The sequence below is a fragment of the Mus caroli genome, unplaced genomic scaffold (genome assembly GCF_978045245.1).
Source record: "Mus caroli unplaced genomic scaffold, Mus_caroli_1 scaffold_10, whole genome shotgun sequence".
NCBI classification, from domain to species: Eukaryota; Metazoa; Chordata; class Mammalia; order Rodentia; family Muridae; genus Mus; species Mus caroli.
The window spans coordinates 61,567,139-61,592,335 of NW_028227265.1; the positions used below are offsets into that span (position 1 = coordinate 61,567,139).

At 40.7% G+C, this 25,197-nt stretch overlaps 1 protein-coding gene across 2 annotated transcripts in view; it reads left to right on the forward strand.

Annotated features, from left to right (window-relative positions):
- Positions 1 to 25,197, forward strand: part of Psd3 (pleckstrin and Sec7 domain containing 3) — a 527,712-nt gene that overhangs the window by 12,644 nt on the left and 489,871 nt on the right. Inside the window, exon 1 of one of the 2 annotated variants that reach the window (XM_029480437.2) lies at positions 2,001 to 2,080. The exons of the other annotated variant lie outside the window; for it this stretch is intronic. The gene's annotated coding sequence lies outside the window, so the exon portion shown is untranslated. Of the gene's footprint in view, positions 1 to 2,000; positions 2,081 to 25,197 lie in introns of those variants that run through there. 2 annotated transcript variants of the gene reach the window in all.

Sequence of the window (25,197 nt, forward strand, 5' to 3'; positions counted from 1 at the left end):
CTCCAAACTTTGTCTTTGTAACTCCTTCCATGGGTGTTTTGTTCCCCTTTCTAAGAAGGGGCAAAGTGTCCACACTTTGGTCTTCGTTCTTCTTGAGTTTCATGCGTTTAGCAAATTGTATCTTATATCTTGGGTATCCTAAGTTTCTGGGCAAATATCCACTTATCAGTGAGTACATATTGTGTGAGTTCCTTTGTGATTGGGTTACCTCACTCAGGATGATGCCCTCCAGGTCCATCCATTTGCCTAGGAATTTCATGAATTCATTTTTTTTAATTACGTATTTTCCTCAATTACTGAGTAGTACTTCATTGTGTAAATGTACCACATTTTCTGTATCCATTCCTCTGTTGAGGGGCATCTGGGTTCTTTCCAGCTTCTGGCTATTATAAATAAGGCTGCTATGAACATAGTGGAGCATGTGTCCTTCTTACCGGTTTGGACATCTTCTGGATATATGCCCCGGAGAGGTATTGCTGGATCCTCCGGTAGTACTATGTCCAATTTTCTGAGGAACCGCCAGACTGATTTCCAGAGTGGTTGTACAAGCTTGCAATCCCACCAACAATGGAGGAGTGTTCCTCTTTCTCCACATCCTCGCCAGCACAGTCAGTTCTCTTAACCCCTGAGCCATCTCACCAGCCCTCCTGTCTGCCTTTCATTTTTCTTTTTGTTTGTTTTTTGAAACAGGGTTTCAATATGTAGTCCAGGGCTAGCTATATCTAGGGGTGTACAACTACCCCTATCCCTGTACACCCCACCCCCTCACCCCACCCCACCCTAGCCAACCATGACTCAGCTATCCAAGTACTGATATTTGTATAGACAAGTGAGTCACTACACCTGGCTCTCTTTCTGTTGCTGTAACCAAATGCCTTTGATTTGAAAATTACTGAATAATGTTCACTTATTTCTTGCTCTGCCAGCAACATGTTGTTGGCATCTGGTGGGGGCCTTCTTAGGGCTCCTCTGGTGTCAAGACATGCTGGAGAGCCATGAGCTGAAATGCAGTGAAAGCTGACCTTTAGAGCAAAGACCCTAACATAATCCACAGACCCACATGCACCTCTCACAGGTCCACATTCTAACAGCACTACACTGGTAGGTAAATATTAGAACACTTGAACTTTGGTGGAACACATTAAAATCACAATTATGATATTGCATTCTTACTAAATGTTTCATTTATACTATCTTGATTGTTCTGTAAACCTCTCTCACCAATTAGATAAGTGTTAGCTTCATAACTCTGGCTTCATGTCTCAGTGTATCAAAATAGACTATAGAGTACCCAGAGTAAAGCACAGATAGGTTGTATTAAGTTAATCAACAGATTGTTAATAATTAGATTAAGTGAGTGGCGAAAGACTTGATAGCTAAAGCAATAAGCTTTCTGGCCAAGGCAAATGTCCTGTCCTTGTAATATGCATGTCTTGGATAATATATAATCCTAAGGAGTATCTTAGTGCCATTAAAACAATAAACATGAATTTTAGTTCATAAAGTAGTAAAAAAAAATACCTGGGCAGTTAAGTTCTACCATGTCCTGTGTAGTACACTAGCTTGGTTGTGCAAGAGCTAATGAATAGTCCACCTATCATGTGTATTTAGAGATGAATGACACGTTGAATTGTGACTGAATTTGTACCCATTCCCTAGTGGCAGCTTTTCCGTTGGAAACATAGTCAATATTTTACCTGTTTGTAGATTGAAACTTTTCTGGCAGCCAACATTTTAAAAGTCTGAGTGTGGTGTAAGGGAATGTTAACCTTGCCAGGTCATGTAAGCTACTTCCTCATTTTAATAAAATTCTAGTTTCTTAGAGCAGACTATTTGCTGGACTATGTCATGTCAAAAGCAGTCAGAAAGCAGCATGTCTAGTACCTGGTGTCATCCAGAGACTTCTTGGTTTCCTTGAGCGCTCCATTGAGCTTGAGATGACTTTCTTCTTGTTTTGGCAGAAACGAGAGCCTCAAAAGGCCTGCACCAGCAGTCTTCATGGAGGTTTGCAGGCCAGGAGCGCATTCAGTGGGGTTATGACAAGGTCTCTCAACAGCTCTGGTGAAGTCTCACACTGAAGGTGATTATTAACTTTCTGTGGGTGGTAGCTATTTTTGTCTCCCGAGAGAGCAATTGATATAACCATATTTTATGTTCAGAGCTAAGGTTCTGATCCACTGTGGTTTCCCTTTCAGACATAATTGCTGCTGATAAATGGAACTTCTGCATGAGCATCTCTTGTCTTTTTATTTCAAAGTACCATTTGGTCAGAGATACAGTGATTAGAGGGCGTTGTGTAAATCAATGGGGATTCACATTTCTTTTCTAAGCTTAAATCTCTGTGCTCCCTATAGAAAGCCAATTGTCTTCTGTCCTCTTCTCTACTAGTTCCTGGCAGTGTACCTTCCTCGGGTACTCAGAGGGAAGCAGCTGTGGTCTCCATGTGACATGCTCCCTTTGGCTCACTGTATGAACCCTTCTGTAGAGATGGTTGTACTATTTTGGAAGCTGAAATCTTTAGGAGTCACAATAGAAGAAAAGAGTCACAGCAGATGCGCCTTAAGGTTTGAGTTGATCCTGCTTCCCAGGCACTGTTGGCTTCCTGGCTTTGGAATTAATGTAATAGGGTACCTCACACCTACTCCATGTCTTCCCCCACCATTCAGCCTGCATCTGCTCGGACTTTAAACAAAATAAACCTTCCTTTCCTGAAATTGGCCCTTGCCAGACATTCTGTCTTAAAGGCAACTAATATAGAAGCTATGTTTTCTTTCTGCCTGTTTCCCATTTTTCTACCAATACTTATTCATTCTTTGCTCCTCCTTATCTTTGGAACATTTTTTTTCCTAAAGCCAATGTTTTCATTGGCTTTCTAATATTTTTGATCCTTCTGATTTTTCTACCTTGTCTGGCATTAGTTTTGTTAATCTTATACTCTGTGCCTCACCTCCACTCCTTCCAACCTCCCTATGATCATATAAACATGTTATCTTAGTAAAAGAAGAAAGTGACTTTTCATGATAAAGTCGTTATTTATTCTGTGACATTTTTTTTAAAAAAATGGGTCAAAACACAGGAACACCCATTAGGAGGTACAAACCCTGAATAATTCCTATTTCTTGGTTCTTTAAATGACCTTATATTGAACATTGGACTAAACTGAGCTACGTGGTGTCTGTGAACCTCAGTGGCCCAATTTCTTCCTACAAGTCGGGGGTGACACATTCTGCTCCACTTAAGTCATTAGGAAGACATTTTGAGGCATGAATTTTGTACTCATTACAAGAGACCCTATAACTTCTACTTTCAGTAACATTGACAAAAGCCCAGGGTAGCAGCCTGGGAAAGCTTCTGCGTTCTCTAAGGCTTTTCCCCTCACAGATGTCTCCAAGGCTAGCTGATTAATTTCTCCTATTTCTATCTGCAGACTACAGTCACTCAGCTACTTCTCAAGTCAAGAACGTCTTTCTTCCTCTTCTTTTCCTTTCCCTTTCCTTCCGTTCATGGGACAGTTTTCCTAGAAACTGTTAATAACCTCTTTAAAATGCACTTTCTGATTTCTTCTAAATAAGAAAAGATACTTATGCAAATACTGAACAGGAGAAAGAGAAAGTTATAAAATAAGATCTAAAACAAAGCAAGAGCCTGAGGAGAAATCAAGGAAGTTCTAGAAACCCCAGAGGCCATCACAACATCTAGGGTCCAGAAGGAAAGAAATCTAAAACCCCAGCTAAGGGGTTTAGCATTTTAAATTTTATATCATTTGTTTGTTTGTTTGATTGTTTTGCTGAATACATTCCTTGGTAAATAAAGTTTCCTCTGGGTTCTCATTAAGAGCCCAGCATACAGTGCATTTTTTAGAGGAAGTGAGCATACTGTGACATCAGCCTCAAAGAGGCCTTGCTTTTCCTTTTAGTAACTTGAACTCACAGAGAAATGGGAACACATCTGGTAAGCTCCCACAGCAGCTGTTTCGGGTTATTCGGAGGCTCTTCCTGGACTGTGCCTGAGTTTGCATTGCTGTGTTTCTTTGCTGTGTTGCAAAGGTTAGCACTAGCTTGAGCTTATTTAAAACAGCAGTGCCTTGGTTGGAAAGGGTTGGTTGTGTGTGTGATGCTGTGTACTGTTTATTTTTTCCTTCACTCTAAATATTTCCATCATTTATATGCAAACAAAAATGTGTCATTTACCCCTTTGTATTTGGTTTTGTTTCTCTTCTGTTTTTCAAGTTAAAGCACTCAGTGGTTATTATGAAAGCTACATTGACGCAGCTAGCTGATCAGTTAAATCCAGGACCTGAAGCTATGGGATGTGCCTCCTTAGGGATAATCTACAATGTCAATGGTGTAGGTGTGCTGTCTTTTTTCTCAGGATCTAAGAGTTGAAAGGCAAACAGTAATGGACTGAATTAAAGATTTACTTTTTCAGTGCTGATGGCTATAGCACTCCAAACATGTTCCATGTAGCTGAATAGCAGACTTGAGAGCATTATTTTATATGTGATATATATATATATATATATATATATATATATAATACATATATATACATATATATCACATATAAAATGTGATATATATATATATACATATATATATATATATCACATATAAAATGTAAGTATTATATATGATCCCACAGTAGTTTCAATTTATCCTGCTCTTACTGTAATCAGTAGTAAATAACAAGTACGTTCCTGGAACTTTGCCTTTTGTCAGAATTGCCTGGAAGATGTACTAAAATACATATTGCTGTCCCTCCTTCCAGAGTCTCTGATCTGGGGAGGCCTGGTGATTTGCATTTTAAAAAGCTCCCAGGTGCTGCTGCTGCTAGTGTAGAGAGAGCTTGGAGAACTGCTGTTCTAATTTCAGCCCTACACTGTGATCACACACGGTGTCTCAAATCACCTTCTATTTTTACTCTACATTGTGCAAGAGGAACAGACAGATTACTCTGAGAATTTACAATTTTGATAAGAAACACACACTGAGAAAGATGTTAGTTTTAAGAAACTTAGCATCTCGTAAGCTTCAAAGGTATAAAATACCATGTCCCAGACAGCCAAGCTTGGGTTACTGGGAGGTAATCTCCAGCATGGCTTTTTCTAATGGACCAAGATTGAGGGTGTGAGTTAAGCTGTTCTCCAGGCTACATTTGTTATATACAAACCTGTTGAGTCAGCAAGCCCATTCCAAAGTCTATTTGAATGATCTGCTTAACAATCTGCATTTAATTAGCTGTTATCTACCCAGCTCAGAGGGTTGATTCTCTGTGCCCTTTTGTGTCTAAAGCACAAGACAGGCAGCATCTTTCTTTGAAAATTTGACTTCTAGAATTCAAAATCAGCCTGAATTCCCCAAATTGCTATTCAAAAAAATAATAATGCAAATGATAGAACGTGTTTCTCGCGATTCAGCTTTGCTTTCCTCTCCTTAACTGTTCTGTATTTGTAGCATCCTTAAAGTGTCTACCATTTCTTTTCGTTTTGCCATATGATGTCTCACCTCTTTCTAAAGAATACAGAGACAAAAGATCAAGGAGTATCTCAAACACAAATTCACACCCTATAAAGTAAATAACAAGGGCTGAGGAGATGGTTCAGTGAGTAAAGCACAGGGCATATAACTGTGTGTACCTGAATTTGGATCCCTAGAACCCTTATAAGGCTGGACACAGTATTGTGATGATCATCACTGTTTCTACTACAAGATGAGAGGAAGAAGCTAGAGAATCATAACTCACAAGCCAACCAGCTTGAGGTACCTAGCAACAAACAAGAGACCCTGTCTCAAAGAAGGAAGAATGTTAGGATCAACACCCAAGGCTGTCCTTAAACAACCACACCCATACCTACATTGACACCGATACCCAAATATGCACACATATAATCACAGACCTATGACATACACACCAAAGAAAGAGACAAAAAGACAAAGACTTCTACAGAGGTATTGTGCTTGGACATGTGGGCACGGCTACAGAGGCCAGTCCCACAGAGCCTTGAATATAAAGCAGAAGGGAGCCGGGCGTGGTGGCGCACGCCTTTAATCCCAGCACTCGGGAGGCAGAGGCAAGTGGATTTCTGAGTTCGAGGCCAGCCTGGTCTACAAAGTGAGTTCCAGGACAGCCAGGGCTATACAGAGAAACCCTGTCTCGAAAAACCAAAAAAAAAAAAAAAAAAAAAAAAAAAAAAAAAAAAAAGCAGAAGGGAGAAGAGCCACATATCACATAGGGAAGAGGAACTTCAGAAGCTGTCTCTCTGGCTCTGCAGAGCTGATAAAGAACACTGTGAATACTAAGCACACACAGCAGCAGCAGTGCCTACATGGGTTTTGCCTTCTAAACATAACATATGGTGTCACGAAGCATGCAGGTTGCAGGATCACTAGTGCTGAGCCCAGGCTTTAGATGAGCAAACTGGCCCAGCCAACAAGTCAGGAAAGGGAAACTTGGAGAAAGAAATGGACCATGTTCTGTGTGGTTCTCATGGTCTGTCATCTTCTTCCTTTGCCATCTTGTCCAGGTTCTTTCTCTTAGATATTAAATGGGAACTGGACACAAAGACAGAACTTGCCATTGGGAAGGAGGAAGGGACTACTAAGAAGTCTTTTAAATATTGACTTCTTTCTTTGCTTTTATGTTTTTTAACCATTCCTTTTCCTTTTGTTTTCTGTATAAAATGACTAGCAAACTTGATATAAGGAACCTTGCTGTCTTCATAACTTGACTAGAGTAGATTTCTCTCCCTCTCCCTCCCACTACCCTCCCACTCCCCCCCCCCACTCCTCCCCTCTCTCTTTCATTCTCTCTTTCTCTGGTAGTTAGTTTTAATTGTCACGTTGACCCAACCTACACTCACCTGAAGGACCTCAATGAGTTATTGTCTACTTTGGGCTGACCTGTGGGCATGTTTGTAGGAACTATCTTAACTAATTGATATGGGAAGACCTAGCCCATTGTTGGCAGCTATTTCCTGGGCAAATAATTTTGAACTGTATATATGAACAAGCCAAACTGAGCACATAGCATGTGAATGCATATGTATCCATTTCTCTCTAGTCCTGACTGTGGATGAGATGGGACCAACTATTTGAAGTTACTGCCTTGACATTCTCACAATGATGACCTGGAATTGTAAACTAAAATAAACCCTTTTCCCCAAAAAGTTGCTCTTTTTGTCAGGGTGCTTCATTATGGCAACAAACATGAAACTTCCTCTCCTCCTCTCTCTCTCTTACTTTTCCATATTTTTTAAGAGGGAAAGGGTTTACTCAATTTTGAATACTCAAATAAGATAACTTTTCCTACTGTTCTCCCTGAAAGATAAATGCTCTACTAACACTGCGTGCAAAAATCAATAAGAAAATGTGATTTTAAACATTATTTTCATTTTTTTGTTATGAATGAAGACTCTTCATGATAATAGAGGATATAGTATTTTGCCTCCTAGCTTTAGTAGGCACTAAATGATTAATGGTCCTATTCTACTAATTTAGTGTTGTAAAAACTATGTATTTTTGCACTTGATCTTGATCCAATGACTTATCACAAATATATTTATTGTACAGAATATCTTGTGCTTGACTATAGGGTAGATTTTTTTCTTATAATTTGACTATGCTTTGAAAGTTTAAAAAATAAAATAAAACAACAAAATAAGCAACAACTGAGTAGACTAAAGACTTGGAAGGAGTCCTGAGAACAGAACACATCAAAATTGCTAACAAGCTGTTAGTGAAGAGGTAATGTTCCAAGCTTGATGTAGGAAATGCACAGTAAATAGCCTTTTTCCCCTTAAATTTGCATATTTGGAGCTCCATAACTATCCTGTAAAGAACTCAGCTGCTCTCCACACAATATACAGCCTTGCTTGGGATTGACATCATGTCTAACAGTAAGTCTGATGCAATCATTTGGAGGTTGAGCAGTCATGCAGTTCCGTTCCTGTCCTGGAAATGACCCAGAGAGAACTCATTGTGTGATGAGATACTTCTCCAGAGACTTTCCATGTGCAGTCCTGGGGTTGTTCAGATTCCTGTACTGTGATAATGGCATTCCTCACATGTTACAGTAAGATGCTCTGATTTAACCGTGGGGTTACAGAGTAAAACTCTTTGGCAAAGATCCCATAGAATCTGGAGTTCTGGATGGCAACAGAGGACCTGGTAGAACTCAGAAATGGCCTTACAGGAGACCTCATAGAGAAGTCATGCCAGGTAAGGACACAGGTATTGGGGTCTGTGGGGGCCAGCTCCTAGTATCTTGCTGACCTGTCCTGCTGGCTTTCTTCTTCCCGACTTCAGTGTGTCAGGATGAGGCAGAATGGTGGTAACACATCAAGCCATGTTTCCCAATCGAAAGAAAAATGAGAGGCATGTGACATATTGAGCCTGTTTTCTGTTTCAGAGAAATAACACATAGATTCTCTGAACTACATATTGGTTAATTTAAATATATTGCCTTATCCACAAGCTGTGTTCATTGGTGTGGTGATTCCTTCAAAAAAATAGACCTAGAAATCGCTTCATTTTCCCTTTAGATTTTGAAGGAAGCAAAAACTGGGAAACAGCCTGGTGGTGAGATTCCAGAGAAGGGACTAGGTTAACTGAGAAGTGCTAAATCTTTAGAAACAAAAGGGTACTTTTATTTATCAAGATGTCGACTACAGTGGAAATATGGAAGGTAAGGAAGAACTGATTTTTTTCAATGTCCTTATTATTAAAATGCCAAAAGCAGAAGCTGAGATGCCTGGTGTTCACCACAACATCACAAAATATGTAGACTGTAGCTTTGCATGCTAGTTTTGTGCCTCCTTGGATCTATGAATGCACCTTGGGTCTATGAATGTACTCTCTTAGTGAGTTAGACAAACAGGAAAAAGAGAAATGATCTGTGAGGATGTGAGCACACTTTTCTGAGTAGAGGCCAAGGAAGCCAGACTGGACTGGTTTCTAATTTGTACCAGAAATACATAAAGTCTAATTGTGTCAATGGTACCTTTGAAAAAGTAACACAGCAATCCTATACTTTCAAAGCTGTGACTAGGACATGCAAACTTGACTTTAGTTGGTATAGGTAGTATAAATGATGACTTCCCAAAGGTATGCAACAGCCTGACCAATAAAACCCTGTGTGTGTGTGTGTGTGTGTGTGTGTGTGTGTGAGAGAGAGAGAGAGAGACAGACAGACAGACAGACAGACAGACAGACAGAGAGACAGAGAGAAAGACAGAGAGAGACAGAGAGATACAGAGAGAGACACAGAGAGAGACACACAGAGAGAGGAGCCTGTGTATGTGTGTATTCGTGTGTGTGTTCTTTGTGTATGCTCTTGTGTTTTTTTCCTGTTTATTCTTGTGTGTTCTTGTGTTTGTGTCCTTACATGTGTGTTTTTGTATGTGTGTATGTTTGTGTGTGTGTATGTGCAAAAGTCAGAGGACAGCCTGAAGTGTTATCCTCAGGAAAACTATCCCTCTCCTTTGAAACGAGGTTTGTCGTTGGCCTGGGGCATCATCAGATGTTCTGTCTCCAATTAGCAAGTTTATCCTGTTGATCTCCATACTCACTGGAGAACCCTGTCTCCACCATTCTGATCTAGGGTACCTCCTGCCCACATGCAGCCAGCAGGCTGTTGATGATATATCCTGGGGCTAAGAGAGGTACTGATGAAGATTGGTTCAGTGTTGTGGGTGTCAAGGAAAGAAGGAAGAATAAGTGAGTTAAGTGTATGGTGGTTCAGAGTAGAAAAATGTAGAGCTGATGGAGATATTGTTTTATGTAGAAGGTAGATTTTGAACTATTGTTCTTAGGTTCAAATGAAAATATGTCACAAAGTCATTTAATGGCTATAAATTTTCCATAATGGCATATGATTTATCTGCATATATTTAGATTAGAAACTATTATACTACACACAGCACAATGATGCTACTTATCCAATAAGATTGTAATAATTCTCTTGATAGTTAACCATATGAAGCATTTGCATGCTATGATAAATATGTTACAATCGATATTAGATAAGGATGCAGTAATTAATATTCTGCTTCACACCAGAGAGTACAAATGAATATCCAATAGATGTAGGAATGACTACCACCTGCTCACATGAGGCTCTAAGGATTAAGTACTCTGCCCTGCCACATTGAATCTCACTCATTCCACACAATTCCAGTTATTATTAGAGTAATACTGGCCTTGTGGTTAAGCCAAAGCCATTCATGTACAAAGAAAACAACTGCCCAGCTCCCACAGTAAGCATTGCTTCTGTCTTCATAGAAGGAGAGAAGCCCAGTTCTCTCAGGTTCTCCCAACAGCCTACTCTTAGTTTCCTACTGGCCTTCACTGGGGCCAAATCTGGGAACTAAGCAAAACACAGCAGCAAACTCAGGAAGTCATAGACTAAACATGGAACTGCCCTGGGAAGGAGTGGCGGAAATCAGCTTTCTGATGGTAGGAGATTCTTCCTCTCTCTGTATCTTATTGAGCCTTTGGAGGGGATGAAGATGCTTGACTTTCTGTTGTTGGAAATCTTGGGGTGCTAGGGAGAGGTACATAAACACACAAATCATACAAACCTCAAAGCTAATGATAACCACAGCAAGGCAAGAATGCACCTCCGGTTCCCAGGTTCATTTTAGCTGGAATGAGGTCAAGGTCAACATGGGGAGTGACCTATAGGAGAATATGACTCCATGTCTGCTCCTGGATAGGCTCTTGTTGGCAAGCCAGAGATGAATGTTTAGGTTGGTTTATGGTTCTCCAGACAGAAGTGAAGAGTCTCAGTTCTGTGCCTTGTGTGATGAAGGACACTGTATTCCAAGCTTGGAAGCACTTCTCTCTGAGGGGCTGATCTCCCAATACTCAGCCGAGACAGAAACAAAGAACCTACCAGTGCAAGTGGCCATAAGGGGAGAAATGGCCAGGCAGGTCTCAGCACAGCTCTTTTGCCAATCTTCCATGGCTACCAGGGCCTGGGATCAATGCAGGTGACTGGTAGTAAGAAAGGAGTCTTTAATCCCCATAGAACTTCAAGTAATACATCTGGGAGACAGGTGGGACAAAGTTCTAACTTCAACTCTGCCTGAAAATTGTCTTATGGTTATCACCAAGTGAAATGGCTTCTTTAGCCTCAGTTTTCTTACGGTTCAAACGACATGGTTGTAAAAAACGGCCTCCTTGAACATTCCCTAAACCGAGAAGGTAGGGCTTAATAGTACAGTCTTGCTTCCCAGAGGTTAATGCTATGTCACTTTGGGTTCCAAGTCTCCATTGCTCCTGGTGTCCTTTAAGCACAAGGCAGAGGACACAGCTTCAGGACATCAGAGCAGTGTCCCCATGGCTGGGTTATCTGGAATTCTGACAAGGCTGTGATAAGCAGGTAAGACGCTATTAGTTTATCTCATTCCAGGGCAGACACCACTAATAGAGTAATAATAAAATCCTTTTCAACTTGGAGCTCCTAGCAGATATAACAGAAGTAATGATGCCTAAGAGTAGACTGACCTCATCCCTTTGTTTGTAACTTGATATCTTCATTGCATAGCATCCAAATTAACTGGTTTCCAATGGGAAACTCAGCTCTTATACATGATGACTATATTTTCATTAAGGACTTTAAGTAATTAAATTATTTGGGTGATGGTGTTTGTGTTATTATATTAATGAAAAAGTACATCCTCCTAATTTAACACTGGGTAAGTAATAAAGTATTCACCACACAAACATATCACTTGGAGAAGACAAATAGTCAACACATGACTGAGCTTCTCTTTGGTCCCTGGAACAGAGAGCAGTTACTCATGGCACTGTGATAATATTGTTTTCTCAGTTCTGAATAATGCTGTTACTTGCACCTCCCCTGGGAGAGTTCCATCGCCTAACGGAATTTCCCAGCAGTTGGCACTACTTATCTCTGACTTAATTTCATTCATTTGCTTTCACTTAGATTGCTTTGCAACAGTCTACGTTATTTACTCTTTTCCTGGAAAATACTCCCTGTGAGTTTTGAGAGGCAGCTATAACATCCCTTTCTGACAAGGACTAAGAGTTCTTCAGAATGTGTATCTCCCAACTGCATTACGAATTCTTCTGGGATTGTCTTGCATCATCCCCTATGAATTTTTCATACTTTTGTGGAATCATTTCCAAGTTATTTATATTCTGTGACAAATGTGCTATCCTCTACAATAGTATCATTTCCTGGTTGAATTTCTTCTGTCGACGTGAACATAGAGAGTCTGAGTTGGTTCTTGATTCTGTTTCTTTGAAGTTTTGAAAATTCAAAAATTGAAAATTCTCATCTTTTCTCACTGAAAGATGTTTCTTTTCATTGATCATTGTGAGGAAGGGGGAACATATGGGGCAGTGTTAGTTACTTTTCTCACTGCTGTGGTCAAATAGCTAGAACAAGCAAATTGAGGAAGGAGAGATTTACTTTGGCTCCTGGTTTCAGGAAATTCAATCCATCATGACAGGAAAGGCATTGTGGTTGAGGTAGCTTTGGCTGGTGAAAGCATATTGTGTGGTTTTTATTATGATTACTTTTGTTGTTGTTGTTATTTTATTTTATTATTAGCAGATCAAGAAGCAGATCGTTTAGGTGGGAGACCCACTGCATTAACCCACTTCTGCTAGATGTATGCCACAGTATCACAGACTCCAAAGCGTCCCCAAAACACCAGCACCAACAACTGGGGATCTGTCACCAATATATGAGAGCCTGTCAGAGACATTTCACACTCAAACTATATATATAAAAGACACTTAAGAAGTGGGGTATCAGAATAAGAAAGGAAGGCTGAGTTTTCATTATAATGCAGCAGACACCCTGGGAGAAAGCAAGACCAAGAAAGATGTGGTAACATGCCTTCTCCACTCTGAAAGACATTCTTGAATGGGGGAAGCCAAATATACCCACACCTGGTACACCCACACCTGTTATTCCCACACTTGGTACTCCCACACTTGGTATTCCCAGTAGCATATATGGAACACTTTGGCATAGAAGTGGAGCTGAGATATGTGGAACATAGTCTGGAGTGTTGGATTAGGGTTAACATAAGGAGAAGGTTAGCTGTGGTGCTCATAAAACTGGCACTTCACACTAATGGGACTCTTCCAAGACCCTGGGGACAGACTTAGCAATGTGTTTACATGATCAGATGTTCTCATAAAATATGCTAAAACATGATTATAAAATTTTAAGTCCTGTTGGTTGAGACCTCTGTCTTTGGTCCCATGCGTCTCCCTTCTCTCCTATGCAAGTATGCTCGGACTGTAAATGAGAGCTTGTGGCTCGATATAAGGGAAGTAGAGTTAGGGATCCATTTGGCTGGATTTAGTGGGTTATTGAAGAGGTTCATAGCCATTTGTGCATAGGGCTAAGTTATTGTTGTCTCAATATGGACATAAATTCCAAACGCCTTCCTGTTCTGTCCTCTGCTCTTGCTGTGATTTGTAGGTAGAGTCTAGAGCTCAGTACTACAATAAGGACATGTTCTTCAGGACAGCTCTAGTATGGCTGGATAGTGTAGAAGGAACAGGGTTTAACATGTAGGGGCAGAAACCTCTCAATGGAAATTTTTTACTGTTTTCCAACATGTAAACTGATAGATAACTCTATATTAATCTATGTGGTCATGGTGGAAGTGTTGAACTAGGGAGGTAATTCGGTGAAAAAGCATTTGCCTAGCATGCACAAGTCCCTGAGTTTCATTACTGGTACTACCCTTTCCCCCAAGAAAGGAATAAATTGAAGAATTCTTCTGTGGAGAATACATTGAGCTGAGGATAAGAAAATGGGTCAACTTGCTACACAATACATGAAGACCAGGATTCAAATTCCAGCACTCCAAGCATGCCTGAAACCCAGCACTGAGGAGTGTGGAGAAACTAGGGTTTCTGGGACTTGCTAGCTAGCAAGTTAGCTTAAAAATACAACTTTAGGATCAGCAAGGACTCCCGCTCCAAAGGAATAAGGTAGAGAATGATAGAGAAGGATATAAAGGCTGCTCTGGACTCTGAGCACACATGCAGCAAACATACAGGAATATGCACATGTCCATTACCACACATACACACATTTATCACACTCCCACAAAAGCATATTCACAAGACACACAAAAGAGAAGAGATTAAACAAATCTCATGTTTAAAATAACAGAAGTGGCACACAGCACCTTTTTGGTAGGAATGGTGGGCTGAATGGTGTGTATGCTAGACACAAGCCAATTCTAATGCGGCAAAGGGGGTTTTCTATCTCGGTGCAAATGTATTTTAGCATCTCATGGGCCTCAGGATACCTTAATACAGCTTAGTCTAACAGTCTGATGCTCCACACAATGGTCTAAGGATAAAATCCTTGAATTCATTCACTAATAATCTGTAGCAGAAGCAGCATTTTATTAAATGCTCACACAGCCTAGTACAACAAAGTGGTATCATAACTGGATTAGAAATGCATCAGATATATTTACACTTTTATGTGTATGAGCATTCTTGCCTGTGTGTCTGTAAGTATACCATGTTTGTACCTGGTGCCCGCAGTAGGCAGAGTGGGCATCAGATCTCCTTGAACTGGAGATTACAACTCTTAGGCCCCTGCAAGAGAAACAAGGGTTCTTAACTGCTGAGCCAGCAGCCCAAGGAATGCCTTGGAATTGTTCCTATGTGTGCCTTAATTTTGAGTTAGTTTGATGCATGTTCACTGTTTATATTAAAATTCAAAATGCAGTATCAAAGAAGTGGCCTACTAGATTCCCAAACTAAAAACTGAATAAAAAAAAGACTAGAAGATGTCAAAAAACCTATCCTGTGCACCACTACAGAAAAATATAAGAGATATATAATGAAAATGATGCAGGAGAAATTAAAAAGTTCTATAAAAAGCAAGAAATCAAGACACAAAACAGGAGAGGGAAAATAGAAAAACTATGAAAATAGTAAAAGACATTTAAAACAATTTATTTTTTATTTTGTTTGCATGTGTCTATGTGTGCCTAAATGAGTTTATGGGCCCCACATGCATGCAGGATCCTCTGGAACTGGAGTTGTGGTAGTTGGGAGCCATCATTTGAGTGTGAGGAGCCAAAAGGAATCCTCTGCAAGAGGTGCAAGTTCTCTTAACTGCTGTGTCACATCTGTAGCCTCTAAAAGACATTTCGGATAAATAGTACACAATGGCCAACAGCAGCTTTAGGCTGATGTATTCACTAATAAATATTGTGGTATCTCCTTATGCATGGTCCGAGTTTCTACAATTTTAATAGGATGGGTACCACAGACATCCATTAGGTACAAATGACTGGGCATTTCTTATATACAAATTATATTATATATAATTATCATATATTGTATATAATATAATTATATTATCAAGGCAATCCCTGTTTATGGTTTTTAGCTTTTGACAATGGGAAACTCATTTAAGTGTGACTATATCCAATAAACTTAATCATAGGATAACAGAGTCATTTTGAAAGAGGAACAAAAAAACTGCAGCACTCTTCCAAAGCATGAGTCATTCTATTGCCTGATTTCTTTTCCAAGAAAAATCTGCCTTCACAGGACTGAGCAGTGGATTCCTGTATCAGTCAGCATGCTTGTGTTTTAGAATTGCCTGTTGCCTTAGGAATACAACACAACCTGCAGTGGAATTTAGTACATTTAAACAAGGAAGAAGAAACAGTGCAAGGGAGGGGGTACAAAGATGGATCCACAGGCTAGGATCTCTCACTGAGGACCCAGGGTTAATTCCCAGGACCCACGTGGTAGGTAACAATTGTCTGTAATTCCAGTCCAGAACATACAGCTCTTCTGGTCTCTGTGGATATTATATATGATGCACAGGCATACATGCTGGCAGAATACTCAGACATATAAAATAAAATTAAATAATTTTTTAAAGAAATGAAGCAATGAAATACATCTTAATATCAGGGTTTTTTGTAATCAGTAAAATATATTTACATATTTTAAACATGAACATTAAACTTCAATATCTTTAAATACTTTTAATATAAATGTATAGTTTTTTATTTGTTTTTAAATTTTTTAAATTATTTATTTTTATTTTACATGCATTGGTATACCAGGGCCCACATGACATCATGTATAGATGTGACACTTCACTGCTCTCATGAACAAACTACAGACTAGGTACTCTCCTGAATGTCCAGATGACATAAGTGAAGCTCAGTCAGGTGGGACACTGCTCTGTCAGCCCCCAGTCAGGAGTGGAACCTCAGGAAAGGCCTCAAAGCCTCTGCTTTCCACACTGTGCCCTGAAACACTTTTGGGGAAAAAGCAGTACAGAGATTGTCCTTGGGATCTCAGACAATTATTCCCACATCCAGATCTTACTACCATGTCATTGATCAGGAGTAGCTTGGAGAAAGCATCATTGCCCACTGGCCAGATGCTTAGAAAGATTGTAAGTATTTTTCTTAGTCTCTGGTTTCTAGAAATGTGTTTCACAAGTGGAGTTCTAGACTGCTCAGTATTTCTAAATTCTATTTGAATCAGTATAGTTCATATTTTCCCCTAGCCCCCTAGGTTCAAATAGATAGAATTTATTATTCCCCCCTCTCTCTCCCTCTCACTCTCCCTCCCCCCCTCCCCATTTCTGTGTCTCTGTCTCTCTCTCCTTCCTATGTCCTAAAGAAATGGCGACTAAAATCTACAGGGAATGAAGCACATTTGATTGAGTGCCTATATAAGTAACTCAAAGTTGACTGTCTCCCCCTGGGACTCCCAGTTTCTGAATGTTTTAAACATTTCTATGTACTAATTATTTATTACTCAAATAGTATCCACTTCCCACACAGCCTTCGTCATCCTAACACCATTTATTCTCCACAGTAGGTCACAAACATTACATGCATTTACCCTTGTTTGTTTTGTGCTCTTAGATTGCACATGGCCAAATGCTTGCATCCATCTGATTTAAACAATCAGGTCTGAAAGTGTTAATGTGGCCATTAAGCCAGCGCTGACTGGTACATCATGATCTGAGCTGACAAGAGACAGACATGAGCACCAAGGTCTGTTGCTTGCTCTAGTGAGGACTCTTCATAAATTAATAGCACAACCCAAGACTGGCTTGGGTCTCAACTGAGGTACTCTGCTTCCACAAAGCACTGCTCAGTCCCTCAGGCACTGTGGAGACCTAAGGTTCAATGGTAGCATGGAAGTCACAGATAATATTAATAAAGAACTTTCTCCTGCTATGGTGCTAATAAGTTATAATCATTGCCCACATTTGTTAAGAAGTAGCAATGCAGGGCCCCTGTCTTGTGTCTAATTCTCACTGTCCCATATAATTCTCACAAACACCCTGTCAGTCGGTCTAGTGTTTCCCCAAGTATTCCACGTGGAAATGGAAGGAGACATAAAATAACAACACAGTATTGAATAGAGGAAGATGGCTGGGTCCCGTTCTGAGGATGATAGAATTTCATGTACTATGGAACTTAAGGAAGAGCTTTCGATTGAGAAAGCCACATGCTGTCACCAGGCTTGTCATCTGAAAATGGCAAGGGTGTTTATGATAGAAAAGTACCTGCTCTGGGGTAGTTACATTGTGTTTAATGTCCTGACTCTGGGGCAGGACTTTTTGAGTGTGATTTTCACACTGGTGTGATGATGGTCAAGAGTATATGGCTCTCAAGGCACTAAGACCAAGGCATTAGTGTTGAGTTCTCACATACTAGCACTGTCAGGATCAGCCATGTCAACCATTGTTAACCATCCTGAGCCCCATTCACTTCAGCTTTTATCTAAAGATTTTAGTAAAATCCATCACAAAGTGTTTTTAAGAGGACTGAATAAAGCAGTGGATGTGGTACACACTTTCTTGCTTGCACAGGCTAAGAGCATGTCATGGCTACTAGCAAAGAGGCTGGCTTTTCTTGATTTTTCTGGAAAACTAATCAGACAGATTCAAGTGTCCCAGGCAGACTATGAACAACCAGGCAGGCTAGACAGGGAGAAGAGGGTGGTGGCTGAGGAACATCTAGCCCTCTGTAGAAGATACACAGATACTGCCAATGCCATATTGGAGGCTGGGTAGGAACGGAGCAGAACCAGGCTGTGGTCCCCATTGAAGACATCACATTTCCTCTTACACTTGCAGGGTTGAGCCAACCCCTAACTTCTCCATTTCTTTAAAGTGATGTTTTTCCATAAGTCCATGACATACGTGGGCACAGGGGAAACAACACCAATGGCTTATGCTCTAAAAGCTACAATCGACAAATGGCACCTCTTAAAATTGCAAAGCTTCTGTAAGGCAAAGGCCATTGTCAATAAGACAAAATGGGAACCAACAGACTGGGAAAAGATTTTTACCAATCCTATATCAATACAGAGCTAATATCCAATATATACAAAGAACTCAAGAAGTTAGACTCCAAAGAACCAAATAACCCTATTAAAAAGTGGGGTGCAGAGGTAAACAAAGAATTCCCAACTGTGGAACACCGAATGGCCGAGAAGCACCTAAAAAGTGTTCAACATCCTTAATCATCAGGGACATGCAAATCAAAACAACCCTGAGATTCTACCTCAAACCAGTCAGAATGGCTAAGATCAAAAACTCAGGTGACAGCAGATGTTGGCAAGGATGTGGAGAAAGAGGAACACTCCTCCATTGTTGGTGGGATTGCAAGCTGGTACAACCACTCTGGAAATCAGTTTGGTGGTTCCTCAGAAAACTGGACATAGTATTTCAGCTATATCACCCCCGGGCATACACCAAAAAGATCCTCCAACATATAACAAGGACACATGCTCCACTCTGTTCATAGCAACCTTATTTATAATAGCCAGTAGCTGGAAAGAACTTAGATGTCCTTCAACAGAGAAATGGATACAGATAATGTGGTACATTTACACAATGGAGTACTACTCAGCTATTAAAAACAACGAATTCGGGGCTGGTGAGATGGCTCAGTGGGTAAGAGCACCCGACTGCTCTTCCGAAGGTCCAGTGTTCAAATCCCAGCAACCACATGGTGGCTCACAACCATCCATAATGAGATCTGACTCCCTCTTCTGGAGTGTCTGAAGACAGCTACAGTGTACTTACATATAATAAATAAATCTTAAAAAAAAAAAGTAAAAACAACGAATTCATGAAACTCTTAGGCAAATGGACAGAACAAGAACATATCATCCTGAATGAGGTAACCTAATCACTAAAGAGCACACATGGTATGTACTCACTGATAAGTGGATATTATACCAAAAGCTCGGAATACCCAAGATACAATTCACAGATCACATGAAACTCAAGAAGAAGGAAGACCAAAGTGTGGGTCCTTTGGTCCTTCTTAGAAGGGGGAACAAAATACTCACGGGAGCAAATATGGAGACAAAGTATGGAGCAGAGACTGAAGGAAAGACCATCCAGAGACTGCCTCACCTGGGGATCCATCCCCTATACAGTAACCTAATGCAGACACTATTGTGGATGCCAAGAAGTGCATGCTGACACGATCCTGATAAAGCTGTCTCCTGAGAGGCTCTGTCAAAGTCTGAAAAATCAGAGGTTGGTGCTCGAAGCCAACTATTGAACTAAGCATAGAGTCCCCAATGGATGAGTTAGAGAAAAAAGCAGAAGGGGTTTGCAACCTCATGGGAAGAACAACAATATCAACCAACCAAACTCCCCCCACCCTGCACCCCCTCCCTCAGAGCTCCTAGGACTGAGCCACCAACCAAGGAGTACACATGGAGGGACTCATGGCTCCAGCTGCATATGTAGCAGAGGATGGCCTTGTCAGGCATCAACGGCACTTACGTTTCATGCAAACCTTATACACATTACCTTAAAGCGGGCTACACAGTATTTTAGTTTGCCCTCATTTTAACTGTGACATGCCATGTGAGGTCAGAAGTGGAATGTTTTTATTTGTAGTTCAACAAGTTTTAGATTTTGGTGCATTTTGAGGTTTTAAATTCAAAATATGTCCAGTTATTTTTAAAAAATCCTTTGGAAACGTAAAAATGGATGTTGGTGATGTAATATCTAGCATGGTCACCCCTGTTAGTGTCATGGGGCAATTTTACGTGAATATACATAATGCTGATTAGCGTGCACTTCAACAGCTTGAAGCTGTCTTGGAAATTGTTTTCCTGATGAAACCAGTCAGGATAGTAACTGATGGTTAGGTCATTCCAAAATTCTTTCCTTCTGCATCATTGGAAAAGTTACTTGAGCCTTCTGACTGTCCAGATGTTTCTAATCAAATTAAATGAAAACTAAAATCATGCTCTGAACAGAATCCAACAGTCACTGTTCTTGCCTGGAACTGTGGTGGTACTAGAATCTACTTGCCTTAGTAGTGGACATGTTCCACGTTTGGTGGACAGCAAGCTAAGTGTTGTTAATTCTCTTAAGACACTCTTTTTTCTCAGCCCCTGTCAGTTGTAGTCTCTTTAGAGGGATGCATTTGGTCCCTTAGAGACTGAGTATTTGGTCAAGTCCTGTGTTTGAAGTGGGTTAGTAGGATAACCAAGGCCTCATCAGCAGAAGCTCTGATGCCCACCAGAGCCAAGGGTTGATTCAAACATCAAGTTAGAAAACATTTCTGCAAAGCAGTCTGGCTGCTTGGTGAGATTTGACTCCAGACACAAACACCCAATGTGAAATGGAGTATGACTTACTCTACAGTACAGGAAAAGAAAAACCAAGAACAAACAAAAAAACAATTGTGCTCTGGGAGGTGGGGGTGCAGGGGAGACAAGTTTGTCAGTGTGAAGGCTCTAAAAAATAGGCAAGCCAGGGCTTCATTCAGAACTCCCCCAATATGGATGCCTACACACACATCATCTAACTTCTGAATGGCAGCGCAAAAGTGGCCAAAGTAAATAAAATGGCCTGCTGGTGAATATTAGGTCAAAGTGAAGATGTCATAGGAAGTTTAGGTTCTTGGCTAAAAGAACAGCATCTTAGATGAGTGTCATTCTGCTACAGCAGTAATGACATCCCAAAGAGATTATTCTAGTCAAAGCAGTCATTTTGCATGCTAGGGCATGCACTGCATTGCACACCCTGCTAGCATGTCCCTTGGCTATGTGAGGTTCTGGTGCCCTGGCGTGTTTCTCACCCCTCTTGTTTCCAGTCTGCATCTCCAGAGCCAAGTCCCACAGCCCCTCCTGAGACACCTGCTCTGTCACTGGGCAGAGTGGCCCCAAGCACACTTAATACACAAAGGTTAAGACATCGGCTCAAGTGTCAGGTGTCTTGTGTTCAAGCCTAGCTGTCACATAACTGCTTAATGCTGAGCTAGCTTTCATGGGAGGTGGGGCTAAGGTAAGCCTTCAGCGAAGCACTAGGCTTAAAGTGCTTATGACCACAGTGATAAAGTGTATGTGTACGGACTCCAGCATCCTGATAATAATACAATTTCCCATACTTCTTTGCAGTTAACAGTTTCGATGCAAAATGGCGTTACCAATCAAGTCCTTGAATGATGTGGTGCAACAAAAGTGCCACCAATTCTTCAATTTGATTGAATTTGAAAGAGACTTGTAGCTCTCCCCCTGCCTCAACCTCAGGGTGTTGGGATAACATGTGCCATGATGCCCGGCTCATGGTGTCAACCTCAGCACACCCTTCTTCCTTTCACATGATCGCACATCATTTTTGAACCTGGTTTCCAAGCAAGTCTATTTTATAACTGAAAAATTACATTTTTTAAATATCATACACAGAGTGCTAATGTCGTCTTTGGCCTCTCACTCAAACTACAACAATTTCAACCCCCTCAAGAGAGATGAAGAAGGATTAAATACAGAAAACTTCCACATGAACCCACGTGCAGAAGATGCACTCTGTGAGTTATAAGCCCAATTATTTCTCACACATTAGCCCTTGAGCTCTCCAGGAGTATCAGGAAACCTCTCTTGCTTTCTCACCTTACCTGCGACACTTTTTCTCTCACAGAGTAGCCCATGGTCCCTTGCAGTTAACAAAACAGAGTTACTTAATTTGAACTGAAAGCTAGGGCAGGTCCTGTATCATAATTGTCTTTGCTCTTTGTTCTTATGAAGATAAAAATTCTGAAGTTACCTTCAGGAAGATGAGCAAATTATCTCCAGTCGACTTTTTTTTCAGAGCATATACTAATATGAAAGGGAAAGCTAAAATTATAAAGGACTTCATTAATTTATTGGCTTTTTTCTCATGCTTTGACAAAAGACTCAACAAAAGCAACCCAAGTGTTTATGTTGGTTCAAAGTTCAAGGGTCTGTGGTGCAGTGTGGTAGGGAAGTCTGGGAGAACCTGGGGCTTGAGGCAGCTGATCACATTGTATCCACTACCACAAAGCTCAGAGAGATGAACATAGGGTTCAGCCGCATTTCTGCTTTTTTCCTCCAGCCCACGCCCCGAGCCCATGGTATGGTGGGGTATACACACTTAGGATCAGATTTTCCACTTTGATTAACTTAATCTAGAAAATCCCTCACAGATATGACAAGAGGATTAGCTCCTAGCTCTAGATCCTGTTAAGTTGGGGATATTAATTAACACATTATGAGGATGTTAATTTTATTGGAACATAGAGTCAAATGGTGCGATAGTAGCCTTGGAGATTATGGAAGATTGGTAGCATTTCAGGGATAAAGAAGTGATGTCTAACAAACACCCATGGGAGCAGCTACAGAGACAACGTTGGGAGCTGAGACAAAAGGATGGGCCATCTAGAGACTGCCATATCCAGGGATCCATCCCATAATCAGCTTCCAAATGCTGACACAATTGCATACACTAGCAAGATTTTGCTGAAAGGACCCTGATATAGCTGTCTCTTGTGAGGCTATGCTGGGGCCTAGCAAACACAGAAGTGGATGCTCACAGTCAGCTATTGGATGGATCACAGGACCCCTAATGGAGGAGCTAGAGAAAGTAACCAAGGAGCTAAAGGGATCTGCAATCCTATAAGTGGAACAACAATATGAACTAACCAGTACCGTCCCCCCCCCCCCAGAGCTCGTGTCTCTAGCTGCATATGAATCAGAAGATGGCCTAGTCGACCATCAGTGCAAAGAGAGGCCCATTGGTCGTGCAAACTTTATATGCCTCAGTACAGGGGAATGCTAGGACCAAGAAGTGGGAGTGGGTAGGTGGGGGAGTGGGGGTGTGTGGGGGACTATTGGGATAGCATTGGAAATGTAAATGAAATAAATACCCAATAAAAAAAAGAAAAAAAATTGATGTCTAGTAATGCCAAGGACCAGCCTCAGCTTGGAGAAAGGTTCTGAGGAAGGGGTGTTTAGTAGCAGCAAAAACGACTCAAAAACAATCTTGGGGTACAAGCTCACAGCCTTGTATTCTCTTTGAGACAGCTTTCTGAAGACCACCAGACAGCTCAGCTCTCGAAGACCAAAGCCCAGTCTTTTATTTATATGTCAATTTAACTGTCCATCACAGGTTCCCTTTTGATTATCCCACGCAACCAACATTTCATGATCCCAACTCCTTGGTTCTTAGAAAGAGACAGCAAGCACATTTTTAAACATTGGAAATGAATTCAGAGATCTGACTGCCTTTATAAGCATAGACAATTAGCTAGCTGTGTGTGATCCTGCCCTGAGATTACCATTCTCACCATGCCTGGGCCCAAACTAGCTCTGTCCCAGGCTGACCTTGAACTCAGGAATCTACCTGCCTTTGTAAGCACAAACAATAAACTTAGCTGGATGGGATCTTGCCCTGTGATCACCACTCCCCAAATTTCCTTGTCTCTTTCTTTAATATCTTTTGGACAAGTGGGCTTATAGTGCAGCTGCCTTTGTTCTTTTAGGTCTGTGAAACCCCTCATATAATTCATATTGCACCCTTATATTTTGCATAGTTGAACTCATGCTTCAGATTCTTTTGCACAACTTTAAGGGTTGTCCTGAAGGTCATTGCATTCTACCATTTTTTTTGAAACATTAGACACAACCTCACCTCCCAGACATGTGCTACATCAGATTACCATGGAATCATTAACTTTGGCAAAGGGGACATTTCCAGTAACCTTGGCAGGGAGAATATTTAGCAAAAGAGGAACATGAAGTGAAATAGATATATTTTTAAGCAAACAAGCCTCACACCCAGCAACCATCAAAACTTGTGGAGGCCCATGCCTTGCTAGCTGTGTTCCAAGGGCAGGAAATGTGTAATGCTGTCCTTTCTATGAGCATGCAGGACTCAGCATAACAGCTAAAGGGGATTTGACCAAGCTTTGCTAAGAGTTTGGGAGTCACATCAGCCCAACTTTAATGAAAATTCAGATTTCCATTACTACTAATATTATAAATGTATTTGTAAATCAAGAAGTGTATAAATAGTTTACATAGAAGCATTTGGTAAAGAAGTCCACATTCCCCAGGCACATCTTCAGTGTAGACTAAAACAAGCACACTTATTCTTCTTTGGAATTTGAATGTTTTGCTTGGGTCTTAGTCATTGAACCATCTATGGAAAATTCTCTGGACTGTATTTCAGCAAATGGAATTAAATAGAACAGTTATCTAAAGAAACAAGGCATCCATTCAGAAAGCCACAGCTCTGAAATTCTGAGATATATGGCTTCTTGGAAACAACCTCCCTTGCTATGTGTGTAGTATAACTGCTATTGGCACGGGCTTAGGTAGACAGAGATCTGACTACCCACATTTTCCTATAATTAAATCTCAAGTCTACCCTAAACCTCCATCCTTTCCGAAGATGGAAAACCTATCCATTTTCAAGTTTGCATTGATATGCAATTTAAAGATTTTCCAGTCTTTTAAAACTGTCTCTGTTCTTTTTCCTCCTCTTTCAAAAGATGATATAAATTCCAGGAACTGTCCATCATCTAAGTTAGGGTGGGGCTCCTGCTTGGGAAAGTGTTAGTCCATTTGTTCTCTGTGCTGATGGGACAGCCATTGATGACTCCACCAGGGTCTCAGGCTTAGACCTATCTGCCATCTACTAGGACAAATGTCTCCTCATCTTTTTTGACTGTCATGAGGTCCACTCTTATATTCTATGTACTCAAACAAGACTACTTGGTTTTCTCTAAGTGTATACTCCATGTCTGTTTACCCACATGATCCTTATATTTGCAAAGGTCTTGTCTATCCCACTAATCTTGACTCAAAATACTAACTAATCCTAAAATAGTCCAATCCCTGCCCACAGTGGGCCCCAGTGCCTGTGCTG